The sequence below is a fragment of the Canis aureus genome, chromosome 35 (genome assembly GCF_053574225.1).
Source record: "Canis aureus isolate CA01 chromosome 35, VMU_Caureus_v.1.0, whole genome shotgun sequence".
Classification (NCBI taxonomy): Eukaryota; Metazoa; Chordata; class Mammalia; order Carnivora; family Canidae; genus Canis; species Canis aureus.
Window position 1 is genome coordinate 12,008,694 of NC_135645.1, and position 17,675 is coordinate 12,026,368.

Genomic DNA, 17,675 nt, shown 5'->3' on the forward strand with positions numbered 1-17,675 from the left:
TACCAAATATTTACTGAAATAATATTTCAAGGAAAACAGAAGGCTCTTATCATATCAATCCAAAGGGACTTATTTAACTGACTACAACCTTTAATATAAATATCAATCAGATGGGTTGGATATTCACTCCCTTCATTTCCCCCATACTGCAAAAAACTACACATTTGTTGGACCTGCATAAATAATAAATTGTCTTTGGTACAAAGATGAGCCTTTATTGTTCGATCCCTCAATCAAAATGGAAGTGCCAAAATGAAAACTATGTCCCCAGGCAAGAAAAGGGTGCGCTTTAGGAGATATGGGATTTAAAACAAAATTAATATTGTAAAGTAAGAAAAGAAAAGATTGAAATATATATATCAGGGGAATAATATCTAAATAACATTAGCAAAGGATCCTGTGAAAAAATAATGAGCTATTTAAAACATATGTGCAGAACTCACCACAGGCAGCATTTCTTCAAAGGAAGGGGAAAAGCTTGATCTGGTCAGGGCACTGACTCTAATGGTGAAAGCCCTGGGTTCTATTTCACATTATGCCATTGAGATTGCTGTGAGGATCTGAGACAGACACTGTCTGTTCGTGGGGTCCCAAGTATTTTCCATTACCCCTCCTCAGTATTCGTCCACTAAAGCTATGCTATAATGAGCCCAGGTAAAGCCAAAAACATAAACATTTAATAGAGATCTTAATAGGGAATGTCTAACAAATACAGCCTGTGTCTCAAGTTTGTATTTTGCCAAAAAAAAAAAAAAAAAATCCAAACAAACAAACAAAACCGAATCGAAATACACACGCAAGCACACAAAGTCTGGGAAGAAGTAGTTAACTATTGGCCTCTTCAAAAAGTTTCTTGGTTGATGAAAATATGTGGATAGTCCTTCTGTCTATATCCTCTTTCTTCCCTTCCTCGTCCATACCCTCAAATGGAAGATGGGCTAATGTAAATTGTTCAAATGAGAAGACACACACAGGGCCTTCCAAACGTTGAAAATTCCAAAATCAATTAGGAATGGCCTTCAAGTTCCTTTTTGGACGTTCGTTGTCCCAGGAATTTGGAGATTTAAGATATAATCCGAATGCCCATACTCTTATCCACCTTACTGAGATCTCTCAACTTTGCATTCCCTTCTGCTTCTCAAGGGTATGTGATGCCTGAGCTATAACATTCAAGCATGGGTTTTAGCTGCAAGTTGAATATGATGCAAGTGAGCCTTTTAGCTTCTTTCATTTTAGGCCATTCAACATACATTGCCTAGGAGAGGACTTCTGCAGAGTCCAGCTAAATGCACCAGAATTCTGCATCGGATCCTGGATCCAAAGATCCAGCTGATAGCATATTATTTCTTGATTTGCCTCCTCTGTGAAAATATTTCTTGGAGTCTCTCTAGGTGAGAATGGCCAGTAAAGATTTGGATATGGATACTCTGAGTCTCTTAGCCAAATACCATCACTAATACTATTTAAGCAGCATAAAAGCATAATTAACTTGCATGCCATTTTGACATGATTCTTGTACAAAAAATACAAATCATACTGTCAACTTTTAAGTAAATACTTACAAATCCTCTAGAAGTTGTAAACTGAGCATTCTACTGTCTTAGCAACGAAGCTAGTGGGCCCATATTAAGTAGTTTCTAGTTGGTTAAGGAACCGCTTCTCTGAAACCTTTGCAGAGTGTAGACTGCCTGGGGCACAGTTTTGGCTAAGGCCATGAGACCAAAAACCATGCCAAAGTTTAGTAAGAAACAGACCAGGCTCAAGGGATCTACTTTAGTGTTAGTGTCAGAATTCACTTCTCTCAAGTTCTAGAGACACCGTGATCTCTTTCAGCCTAAGGTGATTTCTACAGGGTTTTGTGACAGCTTGAATCAGGGTAATCTTCTGGTTTACCTGTGGGTTCTGTGTGTGTCACCCTTAACTTTTCTTTCATTTCATACCTTGCTCTGCCAACCACCACTATCAACTTTAGAACGTATACCCGTGGACTTCTGACCTTTCTGGGGTTCGTGAAGTCCCTATAAAGTTGCACTGCAGCATGTTTTTAACTGAAACCATTGTGGCAAATCCTATAAGCTCTTTCAATTATACAGAATGTAGGACAATTTCCTGAGCAACTGTGGGATTTCTACAGAATGAGTCATATTAGCTAATAACATGGCTCCACTTAGCCTTTTCTAAAGAATTATACAATTAGAAACCCCTTTCTGGTATTACTTTCTTTACTGATTATCTTCTTTACGGATTATATTCCAGAAATCTCCATTACTGAAGGTCTGGTATTTCTAGAACTCTGATCAACAGGCTGCAGATAGGAAGTCATCACCCCCCTTCACCAAGTAGTTTCTATAAAAACCAACTATAATTTCCCCTAGGGAGACTGACAGGTCCTTTCTCCTTTTATGGTGATTTTTTTTTTAATTTTTATTATTTTTTTTAATGGTGATTTTTGTATTGGAAAGAATCTCTGTTAGTTCTTCATCCTGCTCCTATAGCTTGGGATATTACTAACTTCTAGTTTTCTTGCTTTTGGAGGGCTCCCCATTCCACAGGGTGTAGATCAGTATTCCCCAAGCCTTTTCACTTCCACATTACACATTTCTGTCTATCAACCACTCATATTAACATTCCCAAGTCTCCCTTCTCCTCATTACGCAGCTTCCAAGTCTACTGGCCATTCCAGTTATTCTATGGCTAAAGCTTAGGCTTTGTTAGCATCTCTTGAGAACATTTATGTACCTTCTTAGACTTCTGAAGGAGTTTTAGGGAGATGTTTTGGAATCATTCAATAGTCACCAGGTAAAACAATTCCTCCTGGTATCACATATTATCACCTCCCTATATAGGTGTACCTTGATACTGCAACAAGCATAAACCTACTACTCTCATTTAGGTTACAGTGATTCTTCCAGGTTATAAAGATGCCTTGAAGGGCACTATAGTAGAGTGTATTGCTATCTCTCTGCATCTTCCAAACCCAGATCTCCTAGGGGCTTGGCAATAAGGCCTTGGTAGTTGTCCCTAATATCTGCTCTCCCTTTCTTCTCTAGCAATAGTTTTACCTCGGTACATGATTACCTAATTAAAGACCTTAGTCTTCATTGTAGGTGAAGATGAGTGTGTCCAATGTTACTAACTCAGACCAATGGAGTCTGAGAAGTGTTCTCTCCCCTTCAGGTCTTGTTTCTAAACAATTGGGCATGCAGTCCCCTGACTCCTTCCTGCTTCCCATTGGCTGCCTGGGAGATGGAAAGAAATGGAACTTCTCTCTTAAACTCAGATATGAAAGCCTGAGGTTGAGATTGGCAGCACTGTTTTACTGCTCTGGATTGTGAGGAGGAAAGAGGGAAACTCTTAAACTAAAAATAAAATTAAATAAATAAATAAGTAAATAAATAAATAAATTTATTTTTTAAAATAAAAACTTGTATTTTGAGCTCCATTTGTGACAGAAATTTTAATCTGTAAATAGTAAATTTCCCTCCCATTTATGTTCATATTCACCCTCCAAATCTCATAAGTAGTAGTTTTTTCCAAGATAAGTATGTAAGCCCAACTCTAACAATAATCCTTGATTATACAATTCTAGCATAAAGGACCTAGAAGGAGGCTGATAATAGTGTTAAAACCTTCTGGTCAAAAAAGAAACAGACTACATTGCTTATAATTGTCATGATCTCAATTCTGCATGTTAAAGTCAAGAAATTTTCAAGCATCCATACTCTTTCCTTACAACCGATCCAATTCAGTAGCCTATTGTGGCAGAACTGTATAGGAGTTTTCTTTATGTGCTTGTCTGAAGAGAGAAACAACTATGCTTTTCTTTAAGAGAAATGTAGGCATGACCACCGATCACATCTCCCAAACTAAACCTGAGAAGAGGAATTTGCTGAGTAGTTATGAAAATTGCCCCCATGGAGCTTCTAAATTGTTCCTTTACATCTCAGGCTGAGTATTAAGGTTGATCCCCTGAAGGGAGACAGGATGCAGTATTTTTCTGTCCATTGGTGATAAGGGCTGCTATTTTCTCTCTGTGGGATACACAAGGAGATGATTTGCTATAGTCCCCATTGTTTATAAAATAATATTAACCACATGCTCTCTCTTGAAGTAATAATCTGTCTCGATAATTATTTCACATCTTTTTTTACCCTTTCCACTTCCTTCCTAGAGGGTCTCATAAGAGCACATCAGGTCATCCTAGAAGTGACCCATAACTTTTAAGTAGGCTCTTCAAGAAGTAGAAGGAGAAAACATGAGAGGACTTTAATAGAACTTATATCTAGGAAATATTATGAAGTCAACTCTTCAGGCATGTGAAGATATTCCCCTGGGAATTTTTTTTTTTTTTTTAAGAGGATCCTAAGAGTCAGTTTGAGAACCACTTGTTTAGGGTGCACAAACTCAATATCAAACACTATCAACCATTGTCTGAATCTCAATATCCCTATATTAGAAATTGTGATTGGAGACAGAAATCTCTTACCAAGTAACTTTCAAAGGAGAGGAAGTGAAATGTAAATTTGTTCTACATTTCTCAACATCTGCTTCAGACATTTAAGATGCCTTCTAGGAACATACTAAAGTCCTTTCATCTCTCTTATCAACTTATTTATTATCTTATAACAACCTGGAATTCTTCATGTCATTCTACATATTCTAAAGAAGTCACCCCTCCCCTTTTCACATTCTTCGTTCCTACTGCCTCCAACACCATCTGTATTATACTAGTACTACCCTATAGATTGATCTAAAACACTCTATTCTGTTTGTGCTGTCCAATCCATATCAATCACAACTGATACACATCAATTCCAATATGTTTCACAATCTGTCATGCATATGCCATTTTACTAAATATTCCCAGCAAATGGGATAATAAATGCTATTTTCTTTTTTTAAATATGGAGTACAAGATAACGATTATTGTTCTTTAGTTCCTTGTTTTATGGCTGACATAAGACCTAGATAAATTAGTACTCCACAGAGTAACAAGACATATTGGAATTATTTTGGAGACCATACAATTCATTAAATCTCTTGCATTACTATTAAATACTAAATCTTTGGAAGCAGAAGGTCTTTTGGCTGCTTTGATGTATACTCCTTTCTGACTTAATTGCCCTAGCACAATCATTCCAAATGGACAAAGGCTTTACGAAACCAGTATCTTCATTAACACCAAAATGACTACTGTATTCAGATTCACTGTGTATTATCCCTTAAAAACAACTGATAATTAGTGCCATAAAGTAGGTGAGAGCCTATATATGGACATCCACACTCACAAACTTACAGGATTTTTATATTGTTCATCTAAGAACTATTTACCGTGCATCTCTTCCCCCTGCACCAAGCACTATACTCTCCTAGAATACTGAAAGGCTGTACTCATTTAGCAATCGCAAAACAATGTCATCAGCCCTATAGCATTCTCTTTTGTTCAGCATCTTTTCAATTCAGTGATATCTAAACAGTTCACCAGGTGATACCTGAAGGGAAAATAGAGGAAAACAAAATTCTTTGAGTTGTTTTCATATTGGATTTATATAATAAGAAGTTAATGATCCTAAAGAATGTGCATTTTGATATAGTATGAGGTTGAAACACTCAAATCTATACTGACACACACAGAACTGGAATACAAAATATTTCCGGTAGAAAAAAAAAAGAGAGAGAACACAATGTTTTGCTGCTTTTAAATAAGCCAGTCAAACAGCTCGGACTGAAAGGCTGTGTGTGTCAGCATGAGATAATCCTGCCCTGTCTTCCTCTCTCCTGCTTCTCCAGGGAAATGACTCACACCTGGTCACTGCCCTTGATATGATGTTTGATATTCTAAATTCCCATCAGCCCCACACAGCTAGAATGATGTCAGCACAGTTGACATTGTTAGATCCCTGTTCTGCTTACATTAACTCCCTGTCGCTCGGGCGTCAGATGAGTGTGGCAAAGGGGAGAAGGCATCATCTTCTTAGCAACCAAGCCCACATAGTCAGGATCCAAAAATGACATCTGGCACTTTGCTTTGGGGATTTCCAGCACTTCCTAGAATTTCAGCCAGATTGGAATACTGCTGTTTGGAGTTTAAAGGGTATTACTTCTCCTCTTCCCATCAGTATGTGTATACTTTTACAATACTTGAGATCAAAATCCCTATCACCTGAGCAATTTTAACCATAGTCCTCATTCCATTATTTTCTCAATTCTTCTGGGATACCCTTCATTGACTAATTAGAAAGGATCTTTCTTCTGGTTAAAAAGGGGAAAGCTACAATGAAACTGCCTTATCCTTCCACCTCAAATCAAAGATATGTATAATATAACAAAATTGGACAGAAAATAGAAATGATTGGGTAATTATGGTCTCTTAAATTTATTTGAGATACAGTATGGAATGATTTTTGTGTGTTATATGCTGTATTATAACCATTTAGCAAAAAAAAAAATGCAATAACACAATGAATTCAAATGATTGCAGCCTATAGAGACATTCAATCATATATTAATTGCTTGGGGAATAGAACGGGGAAGACTTTAGGATAGAGACCCAAGAGGACATTTTGGAAACTATTGAGCCACAGTGGAAGAACTGTGGTAGCACCATACGACCATTCTGTAGCTTCAGAATTTCCAACAATGGAAACTATTTTCCAAAACCAATTTAAGTGATTGTAGGTATCTTGACTACTTCATGCCAATGGTTCTAATTACTTTGTAGCTCTGATCACTTACTTATTCATCCAACAGATATTTCTGGATAGGATTCCTGTCTCCATGACACTTAGAGACAAATGCAAGAGTTCGGTAAATAGCCAGACAACCACAGTACTATGTTATCAGTGCTCTCATAAGAATTAAACCCAGGGTGCAGAGTCTAGAGCCCAGATATGAGAAGTCCTCAAGGAGAGCTTGAGTTTTCACAATTCTCTGTTGTAATGAAAATTATTTTCTTAAGACCTGACATCTTATCCATCAAACACTTCCAAGATTTTTAAAAAGTAGCTCTATTCAGTCCAGACAGTTCATTTGCCTCCTGACATGTCCAAGCTACCATCCCACAAAATGAGAAGCAGGTATTATATTTGGCTTCCCATGGTAGGGAAAATGAGACTTCAGAGAACTCTCTTTCCATATCTCAAGACCTGAATAGACAGGGGCTGTTGGTTGGGGGATATATAAAGAAACTTGTAGTTCCCTCATTCCTCAGCAGATTACTTTAGAAGTTATGTGGTCATTGCTTCTTTACTGTCATTGTCAAAGTATAATTACTCCACCTTATTTATCCCACAGTATCCACGAGGTATCCCCACAGTCTACTATCCTACAGAGAAAATAATTAGGTTCATAAGGCACATTGTAGTAAATAGGGGAGGCTGCTCCAGACTCCCAGCTGTTAGCTCCAAGCCTTGCTTGTTGTCCCAGGACCTCATCATCCATAGCCTACCCCTCCCAAGAGCTCAGGGGACCCACATCAGAGTATATTTGAAGCTCCTCAGTTGGGAAGTTCTTCTGGTTTAGAGAATTAAAAAGGGAGAATAAGTTAACCTTCTTGCACTTGGCTTTTTGTTCCCCAGCTTTCCTTTTCAACATTTTTTAGTGTTTTTCCTATTAATTTTCAGTTTTTAAAATATGGTTATTTTGGAACACTTGCACATTACTGATTGGAATATAAAATGTTTTGGCCACTGTGGAGAACAGTATGGTAGTTTCTCGCATAATTAAACACAGAATTACCAGGCAATCCGGTAATTCCACTTCTGGGTATATAGCTCAAAGAAACAGAAGCAGGGATTGAACGGATGTTTTGTATATGCATGTTCATAGCATTATTCACCATAACCAAAAGATGAATACAATTGAAGGATCTATTGACAAATGAAAGAATATACAAAAATATGGTACATACCTACAATGGAATATTATTTGGCCTTAAAAAGGAAATTCTGACACATGCTACACATGGATCAATCCTGATGACCTTGTAAGTGAAATAAGCTAGTCACAAAAAAAATACTGTAAAATTCTACTTATAAGAGATACTTAGAGTAGCCAAATTCAGAGATAGAAAAGAAAATGGTAGTTTCCAGGGGTTCAGGAGAGGGAGCAATGGAGAGTTATCATATAATGAATATGGGGTTTCAGTTTGGAAAGGTAAAAATTCTAGAGATGGATGGTGGTGGTGGTGGTGGTCACAGAACAACATGAATGTGCTTAATGACACAGAACCATACACTTAAAATGGCTAAAATGGTAAATTTTATGTTATATATATGTTACCACAATAAAAAAGATATCTTTTTAAATAGTGAATTCAAAACGCTTAAAATAATAATTATTACTATACCTATGTATGGAATGATTAATGGGATGCTTGGATGCACTGTTCATTTGTCCAGACATCACAGAAGGCACTTTTTGTTTCTCATCTTACAGAGTAGAGATCATCAATAAATGTTCATTAGTCTCAGCCCCAACCCCTGCCCATCATTACTTCTACCAGTATCTGTTGTCCAGATGGGTCCCTAATATTCTACACATTATGAAATTCTCAAGTCATTTCAGAATGGATCTCAATTTGACTTCTTTGTCATAAACACAGACCCATACATTTTTCCATTCTCACTCTTGCCTTAAATTTTTAATAAAATGTGATTGATTAACATTTAAATGCAAACACAAAAGCCTTGATCGACCTGCACTTAACTGATCAATGCTTCCAAGAAATGCAAAAGCTCTAGTCCTTTGAAAATGGAAAATAGTTTTGGACTGACAGATTTTCATAGTGTGCTTAGCATTGGATTAACACTTTTCTCATGATGTGTTTACATAGCACAGCACAGAGTTTAACATGACTCAAAAGAGCCTATTCTTTTGCTCATTTCATTTGCTGCCTTTCCAAGTAAAAATTACACGTTGTGTGTTTCTCTCTCACCCAGCTTCTATGCCTTCTTTCTCACCTTCATCTTACACTCTTAATTTAGAGTCTCATTTCTTATTCTTGAATAACCTGTCCTCAACTTGATTTTCTTAAAGAATAATCTTGCTGGGAGTCAGTAGAGGGCAGAAACTGGCCAACAAAAAGCATCCAATTGTAAAGCCACAAAAAATTCTATGATCAACCCAGGAAAAAATGGCCAGGAATATGATTATCCTATGCCTAAACACTAAGTTTAGTATGTTAATTTCTTGAAGGCACAATACATAATCTATACAATGCGGTTTGGAGGTTATACTTCAGTTGCCTCACCATTGTAATTTCAACCCCTTTCAAACTGCCCAGCACAGAGTAGGACTTCAATTCTACTTCACAGTACCACCTTCTTCTAAATCAGCGACTGCAATCACTGAAAACAAGTTGCTTAGTAGAAGGAAATGTAAATCAACTTGTAATTTATCTACAATACTTTCCATTAAGACCTGGCCCTGAAGGGTTAGAAAAGGTTCCCTGGAAGAATTACTAACCACATGAAAAAAAAGTAATCATCCTCATCATAAGTAGGGGAGGGTAAGGAGGAGTTTGAGATTTGTCCTGGGCAATGAAGAACCATTTAAAGGTTTTAAGCAGTCAGTGAATATGACCAGATTTATATTTGGAAAGATCTGCTATTTGGAGATGAAACTGGATTGAAGAAGAAAAAAGAGAATTAATGTGATTAATAGTTTTGTGGGGTGTTTTGTTTTTGTTTTGTTTTAATACAAGTGCAGCTTGGGCAAAGTTATGGAGGATAAAATTTTGGTCATGGAGAAGCCCATTGGTTCACTGGGTCCCATAACTAATCAGGGTCTATCTCAGACCCTAAACAATTTCAAACCAGATATGATACCCAAACTGGACTAAGCCTGTTCACTCATTCTGGACCTAAAAGCATTGGCCCAGGTCCTAGAGGAGATCTTTGCTTTCTAGTTCCTTATAGGAGGCTCTTCCTGTTGATTTCATAGATATCTTAAATCCAACATGTTCCAAACCCATGGCCTTTTTCTGTCCCCTCTCTCTCCTAGACCACAGCTATGCACCCCATATTCTTTATTTCAGTAAATAGCATTACCTTCTCTACTAGAGCCTAAAAGCTAGGAATCTTTGCTAGAGTGTGAGTATGCATATGCACACCCCCCCCCCAACACACACTTGATTCTCCTAAATACTTCCTAAAATCCTTCCTTCTTTTCTGACCCCATTGATTGTGCCATAGTCCAGACCCTCTCATCTTTAACTCCAACTATTATGATAGTTGCTACTAGGCGCCATTGCCTTCAGTCTCCAACTGGAATCCCCCGCCTACACCATTGCTGCTCTGAACTTTCCCATATGCAATCTGTCGTGTTGCTCCCCAGTTTAAAATTCTGCAATGACAAACCAACTGAAACCCTAATTCCTTCATACAGCTCTGTGTGATTCTTGACCCCTCGCTAAGCTGTCTGTTCAGCATCATCTCTTGTCACCGCCACCTTCAGCATGCCAGCCTTAATTACCATCTCTGATTGAGAAACTCTTACTCAAAATGTCAAACTCGACTTCCAATGTCAATTTTCCTGTGCCTTAAAAGGAATTAGCCACTCTTTTTGCTCCATGTTCCAAGAGCACTTGGAACATGTTAGGCTCTAATATTATTGCTATCGATTGTAATTATTCATTAACATGCCTTCCTCCTACCTGCTTTCCCCAACCCTAGGTTTTAACTCTGGTTCCACTGGCTCCAGGATGTGTTTTTTTGGGGGCGGAGGGCTCCATGTGCCTTCAAATAGCATGCATAATTCTGTGTGTAAATGTGGGTCCGCACATGCAAATGACTTTCATCAGCTCTCAAAGGTGTCTATGACCTGGTTAAAAAAGTTAAATATCCACTACTGCCCTAAAACATGAGCTTTTTAAGGGCACCGAATATATTGTGTGCTTTTTTTGTATAACCAGTTTATTGAGGAGTCTGATCTCAGCAGGGCATAAACATGAAACAGTTTTATTTTTCTCTAATCCTTACTTTGAACTACGTTCTGTCAAATCTTCCTTTCCTGCTCTTTAATGACATCTCAGACAGATTTTATAGCTTTCTGGTCTCTTCCAGTTATTAAAAAGACTAGTTCAGTTGTTTGGTTCCTGATTCAAACAAACCACCTCTAGAAACACATCTTTGAAATAGTCAAAGAATTTGAATATGGACTGGTATTAAAGAATATCATGATATCGTTGTTAATATTACTTAGTATAATAAAATTGTGATTATATCTTTAAGTTCCTACACATTAGAGAGATATGTGGCAGTTTTTAGATTAAAAAAAAAACCATAAGATACCTGGGATTTGATTTATAATACTTCAGACAATATATTAATACTTATTTAAAGTTAGAAAATAGGTATATGAGTATTCTTAATATCATTCCATTTTTGTGTATATTTGAAATTTTTCCCAACGTGTTTTTCTAAATTCTATCCAACCATGTCTAATTTCATTCTAACTCCTATCCAGTGGTATGCTAGCAAGTGTTTGCAAACCAGCTTTATGGGGGGAAAAAAAAGCCCTGTTATAAAGCATTTGCCAATTTTCATAGTGTAAATACTACCATGGCCAATTCCAAGTTACCAATGTGATATCATTGAATTCAGAGTTGGGAAAAATGCACAGGAACACACTATTCAGAGAGCATTTCCAACATACCCAATACAGTAAATACATCATAAAGTAAAATGCAGTAAAAACAAGAAGTGACGATCACAAGATTCCTAAAAATTTAACAATCTACTCCCATGAACTGAAATAAGCCAGCTCCAAAACACCTCAGCAACATTTTCCCCTTTCTCAACCAGCTGATATGGTAAAGGTTGAGAACAACTGCTCTAACCTGAACTGATTCATCTCCTTCACTCCTTACTCATTGCTGTAAACATACCCAGGTCTTTTCTATCAGGCATAACCAGTCAGGGAAAGGGAGAGGCGAATCACTCTCCTCCATCTGCCACTCTCCCTTCGTGTCACTCGGAATCCTTCATTCAGGAGTACCCCTTGAATGACATCCCAATTTGCTCCCTGTCTTCTTGAACCTTGTGTTGGTCTCAAAATAGTCACACACATAACTACAAGATTTCATAAGTGTTTTCCTCCCTCACAAAGTAATAGTTTAAGTTTTCATGTATTTTAAAGCAAGAGGATGAGAGAAACATTCCCCCCCCCCAATAAACAGGGTATTGATATCTTAAATTACTAAATGAGCACCCTGTTGGCTTAAGCGTAAGTACGACCTATCCACTGATTATTTGTAACCATTTAAAATTTTTAAGTAATCCAATCCATGCTGTTACTTACACTTGTCTTTTTCAAATTCTAAATCCGGTGACTTCAATTTAACAATGATAAACCATATGTAATCTCACATTCCAGTTGAAATGACTAGATTTATTTTGACCACTATTCCCCAGAACAGGATCATGCGTTGTAGGAAGGAGGAAGAGACTCACCAGAGTTATGCTAGCACAGTATTTTATCATGACTAAAACCAACAATTTTACTAAACAGTACATACCACATTTCCTGTAATCTTTAGTCAATTTTTACTCAACCTAAATAGTACAAACTTACTGGATTTCCATGGGACGAATCAATTCTGAGATGGCACACCTAAACCACTCAGTTCATGCAACAGGCAACTCATCTAAATACATCGTAGACTATGCTGCCATAGTCACAGACTGACAATGCTGGAAGAAATACCTAACCATCATGTTAATCCTCAGAGATATTAAAAGAATTTCAAAGTACACACTGCCCTCCCACACACACAAACCAGCTAGTCAAGAAATATTAGCTAGAATGAGATCCATTATATAAATCTCATTTAATACTCATTATCTACTAAATATTATAATATTCATCTTGTAGAAGAGGATAAAAAAATTCAGAATGATTAAGTAATCTGGTCAACCAGCTAGGAAGTCAGAGAGCCTGGATGCAAATAAAATGTCTGACCCCAAAGCCTGCAATCTTTGCCCCAAATCAAGCAGTCTTCCAAATCTGGGGCTTCACTCTGGTCTGCTGACTCTGATGACCTGTCTACCACAACCAGCACCATCTTAGCACATTTAAAGCCTCATTAGTGCAAATCCATAAAGGAGCCAGAAAAAAGTCCTGACACCCATTGAAGGGAGTACAATCTTAAACTCTTCCATTCCCCCATTGGTTCTCCTATACCAATGTGAAACTGGAGGAAAAAAAAAAAAATCAAGCATCTATTTTGATGCTTGGTATTCCTATCTGTTAGGAATACTACTACCACATGTCTGAAGGTATCTGTAAACTAACCCATACAGTACAGGTCAGGAAAACCTATTGGCCTTTTCCAGCCTGCAGCCTTCATCTCTGGTTTGCTGCTGAAGCCCCATCATCTACAACAGTGCCTGGACCAGCATTAGGAGCTCAGGAAATGTGTTGACTGTATAAAAGCTACTGCAGATGAATAAGATTTTGAACATAGCAAGCAGCCTTAGTGCAAGATACAGGGCTCCTCTTGTGTTCACACATACAGATTTAAAATGGGGGGGAAAAAGCCTTTCACACAAGAGAAGGCAATCATAAGCTCAACAAATGTGCTGCATTGCAGAAGCGCAGGGTGAGAGGGTGAACTGAAAAAGCAAAAGTAAAAATGGCTTTCCTTCTTGCAAATAAATGTTCCTTGCTTTTTATGACCTGAAGATTATTTAAGATATTACAAAGAATGCAGCTAGGCTGCTGTGAGATAGTCATTCATTTGTTGAGAATTCCCCAGAGGTTTCTAAACAAGTATGCACAATAATTTTATGTATTTATTTTTGATGGAGGCTTTCAAGGTTTGTGCCCTTGTCCTCAGCAATTTTTTAATGAGCGTATCTGTTACTTCCGAGGGAGACAATTGCTACAACTGCTTGCAATGGTTCCTCATTGACATTCAGGAAGGATCTCAGAGACATTGAGCTTAAGAGAATCTGTACAGCCTGTCTGTTGGGGAATAAATGGCCCTGAGTGCGTGCCAGGTTGTGGGCAGTTCTGCCACAGAAGGTGGTGGTAAAACAAAAAAACAAAAAAACCAAAAACAAAACAAAAATAGAGGAAAACATACAACGTACCCTGGAAACTGAAGCGACTCGAAAAAGGGAGGAATAGTCATTGAAGTGCTAATAATGGTGCCAAATTAATACATTTGGTATCATTTTTACTTTTTTTTTTTTTTTTAAATCAGAGACTAAAATGGAAACTTAGGCTAACAGTCCAAGCAAAGAAATGCTGGGCTCTTACGCAAGCTGGTGCAGAAAACCCTGCACAGCACAAAGTGGCAGAGCAAGTGTTCATCTTGCAGGATGGCCATCATATCTTTAAAAAACTGAAAATAGTGCTTATGCTATTTCAAGAGAATCTCACCTATCATGAACATAACATCAGTTATTTTTTTTTCTTTACCTTACCTGGAGTGGGGTTGGTATATGGGGGGCGGGGATAGGAAGGATCAAAGTCATTGTCACTAAATCTCGTGAGCCAGAATACTCTTTTATTCTATCATTCCAATCAGAACCTAATCACTCTCAGTTTGTGTACAATTATAAGCAAGTTTGTCTTTATGGTCTATAAGACTACAGTACACTATAAGCAACACATTTTTATTAGCAAGAGGACCTACTTGATCACATACTAAACATTGATAATGATGAGAAGAGGTATATGTCGTAGTGCCTGCAATATAAAGACAATTAAGAGTCGATACAAACTCAAATATCACAGCAATCTAGAAAGAATAATGTAGAAATGAGATCCTGGTATACCCTGATGGCCCTGGAGGGCATCACTGCTCTGAAGAATAATCATTGATGCACACAATGAAGACCTTGAGTCATCAAGAAAAGGTTAAATAATGTTCACCCTTCTTTAATTAAGAAGGCAGCAAAGTGTACAATCCATTTTAGAAACATTTCCTTAATAAAGGCCTTAAATTTTATACAATTTTAAGCAGATAAACCTGTTACCTAAAATGATGTATTTCTCAATCTTTCTGACGCCCTGAAACTATCACACATCCTGCATCTTCTTTAACATTCCTCATCCCATTCTCAGAGCTGACGACTATCTGTGCCTTTCTAAGCATCTGAAACTAGTTCTTTCCTTCTTGGTTTACCTTTTAGCTAAGTGACCCATCCCTTCTCTTAAAATCTATCCCAGTCATCATAGTGCTTGTGGCCATCAAAGTTCGAGACTATGTAGCTATACCTACCTAGTACCTAGTGAGACCTAATCACTACATCAGTGAGATCACTGTGCTGGAAGTCATTAGGGATATAAAGGAGGATGCAGGGATAGATTAGAGAAGGAGAAACCAGAAGAGCACAATTATTCTTGATTACAGCCTGCTATGGACTGAACTATATATACTATCCGCCAATTCATATGTTGAAACCCTAGCTCCCAGTGTGATGGCTTTTAGAGATGAGGCCTTTGGGAGATAATTAGGTTTAGATAAGTCATGAGGGTGGGGTCTTCATGATGAGATTCATGTCCTTATAAGAGATCAGATAGCTTGCCACCATCCCACCCCACTGCCCCCACCCCTGCCATACTGAGGATACAGCAAGAAGGCAGCCATCTACAAGCCTAAAAAAGGGTTCTCACCAGAACCCAACCACATTGGCACCCTAAACTCAGACTTTACAGGCATGAGAACTGTAAGAAATTTGTTTAGTTACCTAATCTATTGTATTTGTTATAGCAGCCTGAGTAGACCAAGACATAACCACTCTCCACGACCATACCCAGCAACTCTTATTCACTATTTGCTATCATGCATTTAGGAAAGAATATCAAGTTTTTACCTTTTTCATTTATAGGATAGCATGGGAAGGAAACAATCTCCCCAGGGAGTGGCAGGGCAAAGGAGTGAATGATGAGGCCCATCATTCCATATGTGTTTTCATCAACTCTTTGCTCCAGCAGGCTTTTGCTTTGCCCTCATATTCCCCTGTGGACACCAACACTAGCAGTCTGGGTTTCTGTAGTAAAGGAGCTGGTAATAATGATCTCTATCTTAGGAGAAGGGAAAGAACAAAATGTAAACCACCAATGGAGACAAATAGTGTTACGGGTTATAAGGCAGATTTCTACCGCAGACAACAGTTTTTTTCAAATATAATCAGATAATCCAAAAGATTCCTAAAAGGGGTTTCTTACTCCTAAAATTAAAAAAAACTCGAACATTTGGGGCGTTCACTGGAAAGAAACTAAAGTTCCATCCATTGTGAGACAACCCTTAGGGTGAGGTCAGAAAAGGCTTGAAAGGCCATGGGGAAAAGCTGTGTTCAGGTCAAAACTGAGTGTTAAGGCATTCCCATTTCAACCGGATCTCCTGAAGCCTTCAAGATTTTCTAATGTATTCTCCCCCAAATATCCAAAATATTACCAAGACAATCTGTTAATAAAACAAATCTCACTTTGATAAGGGAGAAAACTGTCTTGACAGTATTAGTAGCATTTCAGAGAGGAAAGAGAGAAGCTAGGATATTTATTGAGATTTTAGTCTGGTTTAAAGTAGGTCCTTCAATGAAGAGGCCTGGTTAGAATTGAGTAAGAATCATCATATGGTGGTTTAGGACTGATAGACACATCAAAACAGGTATTTTGAAGTGAGGAGTTCTGAGGTCTTGAGGTGTATATGGTCTTTGATGTTTTCTAGTAAAGAGTTGATGGGTCTTTCAGGAAATTCCTGAATGAACAATAAAGTTGTAACTTTTGTCTTCCAGGACAAGAGCATCTTGGCGAAGAGCAGAATGTGCTATCATAAAACATGGCACTTTGGCACAAGGATTATTTTGAGCTGAATGCAATGGAGAAGCAGCAGATACAAAAAAAAAAAAAAAAAAGCTTCCTTTCCTGCCCCTATTTATCTTAATAATTTGTATTACTCTCCACTCTCCTTTAGGAAGGACAGAAATTAGTCAATAGACACAACTCCAGACTCATAGTACAGAAATGGCACCAGAGGACATCTATAGAACTTTACTAACTAGCTCTTATCTTTCATTAATTTCCCATGTATTTTACCTTCCTACAATTTGCTTCCCCTAGAACCTCAAATATCTTTGTGTTGTGACTCCTCTAAAAATTCATTGTTCTTTTAAGACAATACCTAACCTCAAATTCTAACCAATCCTTTTGAGTTACTCATGAGTGCTCCCATTTGTAAGTGAAATGCAAATACAAAACAAACTTGTTTTCTCTTGTTAATATATTTTGTAATAATTTACAGGGCCTCAACTGGAGAACCTAGGAAAGTACAGAGAAAAAACTTTCTTCATTACACAGGGATAATAATGTAATATTGATGGTGAAAGCAAAGAGTAAAGTCAGATTATTGTAGAAAAAACTCTGGATGGTTTCCATTCTCACTCCACAATGCCCCTAATTGTATTCAGTTGTAAACATGATTGTTTCACCTCTAATAAATTGTGAGCTCTTTCAGAACAGAGATTATACTGCCCTTCAAACACTGTCCATTGTCTCTTCTGCCCCCGCCCCATATTGTTTCAGCTTCAAAATCATCATCTCTTAAGACATGTGGGTGACTTCTAGAAGGTTTGATAATTCTCAACCCTTCTGGTAAGCAAAAAAGCTACTAAACAAGATGATGAGAAACACCAGTTGTGAGTTTTCCTAAATGAAAACTGAAA

At 37.6% G+C, this 17,675-nt stretch overlaps 1 long non-coding RNA gene across 1 annotated transcript in view; it reads left to right on the plus strand.

The window, feature by feature from the left end:
• The window catches only part of LOC144305254 (uncharacterized), a 32,464-nt gene extending 15,232 nt beyond the window's left edge, over positions 1–17,232 (plus strand). Inside the window, exon 3 of the long non-coding RNA XR_013372314.1 lies at positions 16,749–17,232. This is a non-coding gene — a long non-coding RNA (uncharacterized LOC144305254). The remainder of the gene's footprint in view (positions 1–16,748) is intronic.
• Positions 17,233–17,675: the final 443 nt, after the last annotated feature.